This window comes from Camelus ferus, chromosome 4 (assembly GCF_009834535.1).
Source record: "Camelus ferus isolate YT-003-E chromosome 4, BCGSAC_Cfer_1.0, whole genome shotgun sequence".
Taxonomy (NCBI): Eukaryota; Metazoa; Chordata; class Mammalia; order Artiodactyla; family Camelidae; genus Camelus; species Camelus ferus.
In genome coordinates, this window is record NC_045699.1 from 65,992,802 (window position 1) to 66,006,060 (window position 13,259).

The window sequence follows — 13,259 nt, forward strand, 5'->3', positions numbered from 1 at the left end:
TGGCTGATTAGATGAGATGATGCAAGGAAAACACTTAGCACAGTACTTGGCAATTAGTGAATGTTCAACAAATTGTTAGCAATTATTTTTATTACCTCAAAGGCCTTCTGGGGGCTCTTACTCTGGAAAAGTTGCCTGAGAAGGTTTAAGGATTAAATTAGTGAGAAGAGAAGCAAATCTATGCCACTTAACAATTTTTAGAGCAAGGGTGGCCAGCAGCCCCAGGGCACTGTAAACGCCTTGGTAAGTGGCATAGGATGGGCACAGGGACACGGAACCATGGAGTGGTTGGAAAGCATCTTGTTTGGATGCTGAGGCTGGAAACTGGCAGTAGTGAGTTCTGGAAGTGGAAATGACTGGGAGAATGTCAGTTGTCAGGCCGAGGGACTGGACTGGGAGGGCAGACTGCCAAGGCTAAGGGTGGGGTGGGGTGTGGCAGCCTGGAATCTGAGCCTGTGGGTGGGAAGGAGGCACAGTTCCAATCTGGCCAGGAGCTCAGGCGGGTCCCTGCCCCTCTGAGCCGCACTTTCCTCATCTGTTAAGTGGGGCCAGTGATGCATCCAATGACTCAAAGAACACATGTGCGCTCTATTACAGGCACACGGTAGGGGCTCAACAACAGGGCTGTTAATACAACTTGGAAGTCTGGTCAGGTGCAGGGGAGAAACCGGTGACCAGTCCACCTGACTGCACCTGAGACAGCCTGCAGGCAGGTGGCAGAGGGTATAGGACCCCCAAACCTGGCAGTTATAGCATCTTCCCTCCTCTGCTCCCTCTGCAGGCAGAGCAGACCCGGGTGGGTTCCCTGGGGTCCTAAGTGGGGAAGCAAATTTCCCAGCCTAGGAGTGGGCTTGGTCCTGATGCCAGTGGACTCTGGAGAGGGGCCTTGTGGGTGAGGCTGTCCTCCAAGTGCCTTCTGTACACTTCCCCTACCCCCACCCCCATGCTCTGCAAACTACTTCCTGAGACTCGCCAAGGGCCATTCCTCCCCTCAGCTGGTATCAGGATCATCGCACATTCCTCAGCAGGGCCCAGTAGCCTCGTTCCCCTCCCAGCACTGAGACCATGACTTGCTGCCATGGGAGCCCTGTTGGGGTCTAGTACATAGTCTGACTTTGTCCTCTGAGGGGATTCATTCTGCAGACTTTTGTTAATAATAACAATAATTTTGTACTTCCTGTGTGGCAGGCACTGAACTAAGTTATCACATAGAAAATGAACAATGCATACAACTTAATAAGAAAAAAACAAACAACCCAATCCAAAAATGGGCAGAAGACCTAAACAAGCAATTCTCCAATGAAGATATACGAATGATCAATGGGCACATGAAAAAATGCTCAATATCACTAATTATCAGAGAAATGCAAATCAAAACTACAATGAAGTATCACCTCACACCAGTCAGAATGGCCATCAATCAAAAGTCCACAAATGATAAATGCTGGAGAGGCTGTGGAGAAAGGGGAACCCTCCTACACTGCTGGTGGGAATGCAGTTTGGTGCAGCCATTATGGAAAACAGTATGGAGATTCCTCAAAAGACTAGGAATAGACTTACCATATGACCCAGTAATCCCACTCCTGGGCATATATCCAGAAGGAACCCTAATTCAAAAAGACACTAGCACCTCAATGTTCATAGCAGCACTATTTACAATAGCCAAGTCATGGAAACAGCCTAAATGTCCATCGACAGATGACTGGATAAAGAAGATGTGGTATATTTATATAATGGAATACTATTCAGCCATGAAAATGACAACATAATGCCATTTGCAGCAACATGGATGTCTCTGGAGAATGTCATTCTAAGTGAAGTAAGCCAGAAAGAAAAAGAAAAATACCATATGATATCACTCATATGTGGAAACTAAACAGAAAAAAAGAGAAGAAGACAAAGGAACTTAAATATAAAACAGAAACAGACTCACAGACAGAATACAAACTTGTGGTTTCCTGGGGGAGGTGGGTGGGAAGGGACAGACTGGGAGTTTGAAATTGGTAGATACTGACAGGTATATATAGAATAGATAAACAAGTTTATATGTATAGCACAGGGAAATATATACAAGATCTTGTGGTAGCTCATGGTGAAAAACAATGTGAAAATGAATATATGTATATTCATGTATGACTGAAAAATTGTGCTCTACACCAGAAATTGACACAACATTGTAAACTGACTATAACTCAATTAAAAAAAAAAGATTTACTACAAAGCTACAGTAATTAAGACAGCATTGCTATTGGTGAAAGAATTGACATATTGATCAATGGATCAGAATAGAGAGCCCAGAAATGGATCTCCATAAATGTAGTCAATAAAAAGCAATAAAAAGGAAAAAAAGAAAAGAAAAAGAACAATGCTCCATGATCCCATTCCTAGGCTCAGAGACATCCAACATTTCACCCAGCATCACACAGTGGAGGGTCTAACCAGGGCAAACTAACACCAGTTGTCCCTTACTCAGGAACCACACTGTCTTTGACTCTGGGAAGAGCACTGGTTTGGGTGTCTGTAGACCAAGCTCTGCCTCCTGGTGACCTCGGACAACTTTCCAACAGCAGGGATGAGCCCTGCCCTGCCTCCCCTAGATGGGATCATGGATAACAAATATTACCCCTTGTATCAGTCATGGTTCTTCAGTGAAACAGAACCAGCAGGATAATGCATATCTATAGCTATGTATTATTTTTAAGGAACTGGCTTAGTCAATTGAAATTCATAGGGCAGGCTGGCAGCCTGGTAACTCAGGTAGGATTTGATGTTGCAATTTTAAGGCAGAATCTCCTTTCTGGAAACCTGTTTTACTCTTTTAAGACCTTCAACTGATTGGATGAGGTCCACCCACATCATCCAGGGTAATCTTTACTTAAAGTCAACTAATTATAGAAGTAAATGTTATCCACATATGCAACATATCTTCAGAGCCATACCTAGATTAGCATTCAGTTAAATAACTTGTTACTGTGGTCTAGCCAAGGTGACACATAAGACTGACCATCACATCCCCAATTCATAGCTGGGAAGCAGGCTCTGAGAAGTGAACAAGCAGCCCAGACCCTGCATAGATACAACTAGGAAAGCGGGAAATAGGATCCTTGTCCACATTTTTGTCTATGTTAACATCTTTAAGGGGTAGGATTTGAGGTGATTTTTACTTTTCTCTTTATGTCTTTCTTATTGTCTAGTATTTTTTAAATTGCATAACTTTCATAATCATGAAAAAAATCAAGTGATTTTTTCACTCTAAAAAAAATGAGACAAACTTTCTGAGACTATATCAACTTAGGTGGATAAAACATTTGAACACACACACACACACACACACACACACAACTTGTTATTAAAAATAGTGACAAGTCTGCAACTGATTGTCCAAAAAGTCAGAAAAAAGCATAGATAAATCAAATAAATATGACCAGATCTTAGCTACTGATGATTCTAGGTGGAAGAGAAATGGACGCTTATTATATTACACTTGGAAATTTTCTGTGAGCTTTACTGTTCAAAATAAATAGTTGGTTAGGGCGGATTTCAAAATAATCCAAGAGGGGAGTAGGTGTCCATATAGATGGGCGATACAGTCATTACTAACCTAGGTGATGGATATGTGGGAAAAGACTTCAGATTTCAATAAGTTAAGGGCACAGGCTGTAATATTTAGGGCAACTAATGAAAGTGCAAAATTTCCATACAACTAGAAGGAAAAACAGATAATCAGAGTAAGATAAAAAAAAAAAAGAGAAATATGAAGTGTATAACAAACAAGAAAAATAGAAGGCACAAAAGAAGAAGGTAGATTTAAATACCCAAGTAAATCAGTAATACATTAAGTGGTGTGGACAAAGAATGTCGCCTGCCATTTCGGTAAACAAAGGTTGTTGCAGCCATCAAGCCATCAGCCACTGAAGCCACACCCAAAAGTATACTTTGAGGGGACTCAGGATGGAGAAAAACAAGACACTGGCCCTAGATATTTAAGGTGCATATCAAAGGAATGATTTTGAGTCCAGACTCTTCCATCTTCCCATACACAGAAGAGTGCTAAATTCATTAACTTGAGATGTGTGTTTTCTTTAATTAACAGTAATCTTTTAATGCTCCAACTACCTGGTTTTTGTTGCAAAAAGTCCTATATATTCTGGCTCCTCCCTTACCTCTTCGGAGCAGTGTCTCAGAGCTATGTGAGAGGCTGCCTCCAAGGTTTAACTCCTCAGAAAGTCTGTGGGATAAAACATAATTCTCAACTTTCAGGCTGTGCATTTTTTTCAGTTGACAGTGTGAATAGACTAGATGATCCAACTAAAAGAGACACCTCTAAAACCGAAGAATATAGCAAGGTCAAAAATAAAGATGCACCACACAAGTAACAACCAAAAGGAAACTGGCATAGCTGTATCAGTAGCAGATAAGACAGACTTTAAGGCCAAACTATTACTAGACATTAAGACATTTTATAATGACAAGAGGTTTAATTTGTGAAGAAAACTAGCAATTTAAAAATAATATGCATGTAACAAAGTAAATTCAAAATACATAACACAAATAGTGGAAGAACTATAAGAAGAGACAAACCTCACAATCGTAACAGGAGATTATAAAGTAATTCTCCTTGGTAATTCATAGAAAAGGCAGGGAGAGAATCAGTGAGAATCTAGAAGATTAAACAAGATTAAGAAACCTGATCTAATGGACCTATCTGGAACCCTGCAGCCACACTTGCAGAAGGCATAGACTTTGCAAGGAAAATGCAACATTTGCAAAAGGTGACCACATACTGGGCCATAAAGCAAGGAACTGAAATCATTCTGAGCATGGTGTGACCACATGCATTCAATCTAGAAATCAAGTACAAAAAGGATCGCCAGAAAAACCTCCACACATCTGGAAATTAAGAAACACAGTTCAAACATGAAATCATAACAAAAATTTCAAGAAGTCAAAGGTAGAGAGATCCACTTGGGGCCTAGGGGAGGGGCAGCTGCCTAGGAACCTCATCATGTTGGCTGGTGGTGACAACAGAACATGTGGCCATCTTGCCCCATTGTTCCTGAGTGGCTTTTCAAAGCCAGCATTTATTGAGCACCTAGTGTTCAATAGACCAGGTGCCAGGTCTCATGCTGTCTCGTGATTTCTCACCAGGAATATCTGCGGCAGGTCCCCATTCCATAGAGGACAAAGCTGAAGCTTGGAGAGGTCAGATGACTCACCCAAAGTCACCCAGCTATAAAGCAGCCCAGGACTGTCAGATCCCATAACTGTAATTACCTATGAGTCTAGTACAACTAATACCCCAATTTTGCAGGTGAGGAAACTGAGGCTTATGGCACAAAGCCAATAAGTGGTAGGATTTGAACTGGGAATTTGAACTCCGGTCTAGATGGGTGTCAAGCCTTTACAGACTGGAAAACTGAGACTAAGTGTTGCTGGGACTTGCATGGGAACACACAGCTGGGGGTGGCAGGAGGCTGGGATGTGTGCTTGGGCTTCTGGAAAGGGAAACAAGTCTGACAGGAAATGACCACAAATGCCTTCCACCCCGACCCAGACAGGAAGGGAAGGACAATGCCCCAGACAGACTGAAGGAGAGGGCTTCTCACCTCCAAGCCCCCAGACACAGGGCCTGGGGGGCTGACAGGAGTCCATTATCATGAGGTCTCGGGGTGGGGGCAGCTGAGCAAACAGCAGTCCCCTGGCAATGACGCAAAATGGCCATTGAGGAAGGTTAGGGCACTGAGGGGGGAATGCTGCGACAGCCCCCAGGTGGAGGAGGGCGGGGCTACCTGCAAGGTATCCAAGCCGTCAGATCTCTCAATGTGTTGATGAGGAGGCCAAGACGCTGGCCTGGGATCACACAGCCAGTCAGCTCCCATCACTCCGGCAGCAGGGTAAAGGACGCAGTGGCACTCTGTGGGGGCCAGTGTGCTGTTCCAAGCACGAGCATTTGAGCTCAGGAAGCCACAAGTTGTTTACAATTAACCCTGGATCCCCAGCTCCAGGTGGCTCAGAGCAGCCTAGCCCAGAGAGGCCCAACAAGGAACCCAAGGCCACACAGCAAGTGGAGGCTGCTGGTGTCTCCCTGCCCTGCCAGAGCTGCTCCTGCTTTCTGGCCAGAGCTCCGTTTCCCACCCCACCCCTGTCTCCCATCCCCCATCTACCAGTTGTCTCCTCCGAGGCAGCACAAGGCTGGTCAGATTTCCACAGGCACGTGGGTGCCAGGTGTAGCTGAGAGAGTTGGGAGGGCAGGTGGGCAGGGGAACTGTAGCTGCAGGAGGCTCCAGCCGGGATCGGACACCACGGCAGCTGCTCCGCACCTGCTATGGGCTGCCTTGGGGGGAAGGCACTCTGGGGTAGACCAGACCCTGGGTCTGCCTCCTGACTCTGCTCCTGAAACTGGCTGCTAATCCTGGTTTTGAGTCTCATCCCCTCTCAGGCCCTCAAGTTCCCCATCTGCACACGTACCCACCATGTGGGATGAAGTAATGCAGAGTGTGTGTAGCCTGGCGCCTGCTGGCACTGTGATGGTTAGATGATGATGATGATGATAATGATGATGATTACCTCCTGGCGGCCTAAGGGAAATGGTTAGGTGGCCTGAGAGTCTCTGCATGAGGCCTCGGGGGCCACATGACTCCTGGAGGTCAGTTCCTCCTCTCCAGCAGCCAGCGCTCACTTCCTAGAGCCCGGTGTGGACCATCCTCTTGTCCTTGCTGAAGACCTCTCACCACTCCCCAAGCACAGTCCATAAATCTTGTGAAATTAGAGGCATTCTGGCTGAAAGTGAGGCTGGGGCCCAGAATCCCACCCCTGGGTCTCCTCTTCCCAACCTTTCAGACCCTCAAGGAGCTCTAAGGCTCCTTCTTGTACCCTCTAGGTTCCATGACATCTACTTTGAGAACCATTGCCCAGGGAATGTATCCAAGACCCTTAGCCCAGCATTTGAGGCCTCCATTTCCTGCACGTCTCCTCAGCTTCTCATTCCTGTTTCCCATAGATGTGCCTCCTGGGATAGCCCAGTGCCCCACCCCCTCACTCCTACCTCCCAGATCTTCTCCCTGTTCTGCATCTGGCAGATACCTCTTTAATTCCAGAGGCCTAGAGGCCTAGAGTCCCCGCCCAGAAGACCTCCCTGACTGGCCCAAATGGGGCCAATTCCTCCTCCCTGAGCTCTCTCAGGCCCTGAGAGCTCAGGTAGCAGGCTCAGAGGGGTCAAAGGGCAGGATTCAGCAAGAGTGGGAGGGAGAGGTCTAGGTGAGAGGAAGGCAGTGGGAGTGGAGGACAGAAACGAAGAAGAATGAAGGAAAGGGGGAAGTGAAGATGAGGGGAGAGGCTGACGTGGGGTCTAGCAGCATGTCCTATCCCGTTTCTGCCCTGAGGCCAGGGGGCCCGGGGACAGGAGATAGGAGCCATCATCCATTCTGGAGCTCTTGTCCATCAGTCCTCTGGGTAAAGTGTCAGGCCAGGGCTGGTCCAGGTCTCACCTGGACAGGGTTTAGTCCAACTCAGTGAGCAGGGCTGTGGCTGCTGATGCTGGCCAGCCTGGGTGCTGTGAGTTGCACCTCTCAGGACTCCACTCCCAGATGAGCTGCCTTCTTGAGCTACTTCCCAAGGTAGGCTCAGGTCCTCCCAAAACCCCAAGAGGTGGAACACCTTGGTCTTCTGCCTCCACAGATGCTGCAGAGCCTGGGCCAGGCCTCACCCTTTCCCCCAACCCTTCTCTGCCAGAGCCAGGTTAGATGCAGGGAGACCAAGGAGCTGGGTGCCAACTTCATCTGGAGCCTCTCTACACAGGGCTCAGGGAGGCTGAACCCAGCTGGGGTAGGGATGGGCATCTGGGGCACTTGGGCAAGTGTCCTAAAGCCTCACCATGCATTTGGCTCTCAGCAGACCGATCCTGTACGATGCCTTTTCCCCAGGCATCCAAGCAAGCACATGTATTGAGCCCTTACTTTAGGCCTGACCCATGCTAGGCTCAGGAGGTCCCCAGAGCTGGCCTTGACACTGTGGGATGGCAGTGGGGTCGGTAGAAACAGCTCACATGGCCACTGATTTCAGACAGCTTGGGCTTGAGTTCCAGCTCTGCCTCTCCCTCATGCTAAGGTTTAGGCCTGGGGCAAATTAAACCTCAGCTTTCCCATCTGTGAAATGGAAGTGAAGCTTCCCACCAGGTAGGGTCATTGTGAAAAAATCACATGAAATGAGGGATGTGAAAGGGAAACCAAAGCGGTACTGATGGGAGCTATATAAAATATGCATGTAATGTAGCCATTGATTCATGCATTCACATATTCATTCACTCAGAAAGCATTTTCAAGACCTCCTCTGGGCCCAGCCTCAGCACAGGGATAAATCACTGCAGAAAGGACCTGAGATCAGGACTCAGGCCTGGCATCCATTCTGGCTCTACTGCCAATTAATCGTGTGGTCTTGGGTAAGTTATTTCCAGATCTAGTCTCCTCACCTGCGAGAAATGGGATTCTACTTCATCCGGAGGATTCACTGAGATCAGTTACCCCAAGCAGGCTGTCAGGGGCTGAGAGTTTTACTCCCTTCCTCTCCCTCTCCTGCTTTTTGTTGGGCAGGATCTAATTTTCTCTGGAAGCAGTGAGAGGGCAGTGAGTGAGGCTTGACCCTAGGCTGCAAGCTGAGGAGACGGAGGGGTGGCTGAGACTTGACGGAGCATGAACACACAAGGGGTTGTTGGTAACCACAGAGAAACAAGCAGCCATTTCCTGAGCACCTACTATGTGTGAGATCCCAGGCCAAGCGCTCTGTTTACTTTGTCTCATTTAACTGGGTAACACCTCCCTTCACAGAGCCCCTTGGACTAAGCACCACTGTTTCTACTTTACAGGGTTCAAAGGAGAAGTCTCTAGGACACCCACCCCCAAACCGTTCACAACCGCCCCCTTTAAGGAGTGAGGCTGGAGGCGGGGGTAGAGAGCAGACCCTTGAGTCTTTTATTTTTTTAGCCTTCTATATATACATATTTATTTTTTGCAGCCAGTATGTAATTTAAAACATCTTTTAAAATTAAAAACACTGGTTTGTGTGCTAGGAATAAAGTTGTATAGACATGTGACAGGGCCCAGAACAGGCACAAAGAAGTTGGAACCAGGTTCAATCCCTCGTGCCTGCAGAAAGACCTGGGCCTGTCCCTGCCATCTCTGTGACAACCCCCAGGGTCATGGTGGGGCCAAGCTGCCACCCCAAATCGGTGTAAGTGCAGGCACAGGCCTCATCTGAGGAATAACAATGGCTCCAACACTGGGCATTTGCAACAACGTGTGACTGTCCTTCTGTCCTGACACTGCTCTTTAACATTGTTGTGTCCGGGATGTTTAAGAATTACAAAAATTAAAGAAATGAAATACACTAAAGGTCCTCTCTGGCTGGGCTGTGGCCCTGACTCCACAAGCCAGATGGGCCTGTCACAAAGGCCCTGTCTGACCGCCCACCCAGCCCCCGCATTCTGTCCTCATCCCAGCCTGGCATCAGGAGAGTGGTGTGTTCGAGACCTCCATGGTGCCTGTCCCAGGGCCTCAGAGGTTTCTCCTTTTCTGTAAGAGTCATTAGAACATGGGAGAGGCCCAAGGGGCCCGTGGGTAAGAGTCTCTGAACCCCAGGGCTTGGAACACAGGCACCGCGCCACAGCCCACGCTGGCGACAGTGGGTGGTGATCAGGCCCCCTGAACTTCTCGGGTTCCTTCTGGAGTCCAGGTCCCTTTGCTACCCAAACAGAAGAACTATCTTAGAAAAACACAGGCTAAAAATACAATAGGGTAAGTAAGTAAGATGAAGTCTCAAGGTCTAGAAAATTGTACCCCAAGAGAGCCAGAGTGGAAGGTGTGGTGGACACCACAGAGGCCAGAAGCCAGGAGAGAAGAAAGCACATCTTTTCTAGAAAGGGTGGGTCCCCCAGTCATGGACCAGTCAGCCCAACATTGTCATGCAATTCTGGACAGATTACTCAGTAGTGATTTGAGAGTGCTCAGAAAACGAAGTGGTGACCAGAAATGTCAATGAGGGTCACTGGGAATTAAAACACATTGCTCTTGCCTCTCTGCTTTAATAACAGGGCAACTGCACCGATCCAGATACACCTGGGTTTCTGTAAGACCTGGGAGTTTGCCTTCATATCTTTAGGGCTGCAGTGGGAAAATGTGGACTCATGGTATATTAATACTTTAATAGCACAACTGATCAACCCAGAGCACTCACTATTACAGGATGCCATTCCAAGCACTTTGCATGTATTAACTCAATCCTCAAAGCAAACCCTACAAGGTGAATATTAATCATCCTCATTGTGAACATGAAGAAAAGGAAGCACCCAACAGTTAGATAACTTGCCCAAGGTTACAGCTGGTGAGTGGTGGAGTCAGATTTGAACACAGCTGTATGGCCCCTGAGCCCAAGGTGCAAAGCTAGTTTTAAACAGAACTAGAGCACCTTGACTGATTAACTGGAGAGGGTGAGGGCAGGGGTAGAGGTCCAGACCTCACCAGGACTGCCAGTCAAGATGCCCCGCTCTCCCCTAGCTGAGGAGTGGGCCTGTGGGTCTCTGGTCCCCGCTGAGCTAGTCATTTGCTCTCCAAAGATCCAGAAACGCGCCCAGGCTTCACCCTGGATTCTCTGCCCTACTTGGCAGTGTTGCAGTCCTTTTCATCTTTGATCCCCCTCAGCCCCTTCCCCTGTGGTCCCTTTTGGCCATCAGTGGTTTCTGATGCTTACAATCTGAGACCCCTGCTTGAGGTGGGAGCTCATCGCTGTCCTCTCCACTCAGATCTACCTCCAAGGGAGGTGAGTCCTCCCCCAACCCGACTTTTAGTGATGGGTGTGGATGCGTGCAGAAAACGTGAGAACCTCCAGTGATAGACCACAGGGGTCTGTCCTTACCCTTGTCCCATTGATCATCATTTTCACAATTTGGATTTAGAACACAGAAGGCCTACTCATACAATTTGCAGCTGCTTCAGTGGCAAAATTAATGCTTTGTGCAAGGGCAGCCAGACTTACAATGCTTTCAAGACTAGACTGCTGGATGGGATCCAAAAAGATGACATTTAGCCAGCATAATGTAAGGTCTTTCGTGTGTTTCCGAAGAATCCATTGTGCAAGTACCAGATAGGGGAGGGAGAGTTGACTGGACAGTAGTTCATGGGAAAAAGCTCCCACAGCAAATTCAGTGAGTCACCAGAATAATGTAGCTGTTGAAAACACAAATGACTTCAGTAGTGCAGACTGCATTACCAGAGATTGAGGGAAATGGAGATGACAGTACCTTTCAACCTGGCACTTGTCAGTCCCTCCTAAGAGCATGTTTCCAGTTCTGGCCTTCACACTTTAGGAGGAACAAAGACAAGTATAGTGCATTCCAATAAGGTGGCCCAGATTGTGGGGAAATGACAGACTCAATGGCACTGACCATCCTTAGTTGATTCCCGTGTGCAGGGGAAACCCAAAGAAGCAGCCCCAAAGGCATAACATTAGGGGACCAGCTGTGGAAATTACAGAGATGTTTTAGTCAAAGTCCTTGGGTGGCATATAACCTAAACCACTCTGGAACTCACTCAGCAAAAAAAGGAATTTAAGGAAACAGGTGCGTTTTAGGATGGGAGCCCCTGGGACTGGTGCTGGGAGCTGGAAAGCTGGCAGGAAGCAGGGCATCTGACTTTCCATCTCTCTCTCCTCTCTGCTAGTTCTCTGGCTACAAAAGTTTCCCTCTGCTCCCTGGGGGCACTGTCAGAAGTGCATCCTAGCCCCATCACTGCATAATCCACTAGACTGCTCAGGACTAGGGGTGATGGGGACAGGGAGTGGGAGAGTGAGGAGGGATGAAGCCAGAAGAGGGCAAGAGATAGGCAGGGCCAGTCACTAAAGGATAATCCAACAAACAGCTGGCAGCCCACTGCCCAGCTTCAAGCCCAAATATCACCAGGAACAAGTACTCTTTATGGCTCCCTGAGTCCCCTCCCTTCCTCTACCCATAGTTAACCCCTCTGGTGGTTTAGGAGTTACTCATCCCTGCCTTTCTTTATAGTTTCAGCACATATGGATATATGTCTGAGAAATGGAGGGCTGCCTTTGGCATGTCTTGATTTTTATATGAGGGGGATCATACTTGTAGTGTCTTCTGCCATGTTGCTTTTTTGCTGAGAATTTTGTGAGATGTTTGCATGTTGATATACAGAGCTGTAGTTTGTTCATTTCCTTGGCTTTGTAGCTTTCATTGTTTGACTATATAATTGTTTGTTTTTACAGTCTTTGACTATTCAGGTTATTTCCAGCCTTTCAGAACTACAAACAGTGCTGGATATGTCCCTAGGAGTGAGATTGCAGGCATGCATGATGGGTTCATCTTCCACTCTGTTGGACAGTACAAGGCAGATTCTGATTCACCCAGGACTTTCCAACAGCTTGATGGGTAGGTCTGTCCTGCAGAGTAGTAAAATCCCATTCACAAGGGTGAAGGGTGTGTGTTGGGGGTGGGGTCGAGGCTCATACTCAATCTCTCCAGGATGTATTGAAAGAGTGTCTGGCGCAAGGAATGAACCAGGGGCTTGTGGGTTATTGGACATGGGTTTGAATCTCAGCTCTACTACTTTCTAGCTGTGTGACCTTAAGCAAGTCATTTCCCTCTATGAATATCCAGTTTTCTCTTTAAGATGACTGTGTACCTATGGCAGTTTCAAAAGGAACAAAGGAGCCTGCAAAGGCAGGTACTTTGAGGAAATGAAGAGAGGCAAACTGGTCCCAGGACTGCGGGTCACCTTCAAGGCATGGAAAGAGAGCAGGAAAGTCCAGTACAGAGCCCCCTCCCCAGGCATTCTGGGTTAGGGGGAGGAGAGAACATGGCAGGCTCCTTGAGAACAAAGAGATAGTAAAGGGATGGAAAAGATACCCCAAGGACCCCCTTGGAGAGGCTAGAATCTGGGCCACCCAATCCCATGGGCAGAGCCTGAGCCAGTAAATTACTTGTGCTGCCTCCATGACTGTGACCCACTCATCCCCCCACCTCCCCTTGCTGCCATGGACCACATCCTACAGGTGCAGCCCCCACCCAAACCCAGAATTGGCCATACCCTCAGTTCCCCCTGGGCATAAAGTCAGGCAGCTCCTGATTACCAGGTCCTCTCTACATCATGATGTGTACCTGGGCTGTGGGCCCCTTGGGCATTCAGAGCTTTAGCTTAAAGTATTTCAAGCTAAAGTGACAGAGATGGATGTCATGCCCCCCTCCACACACTCTC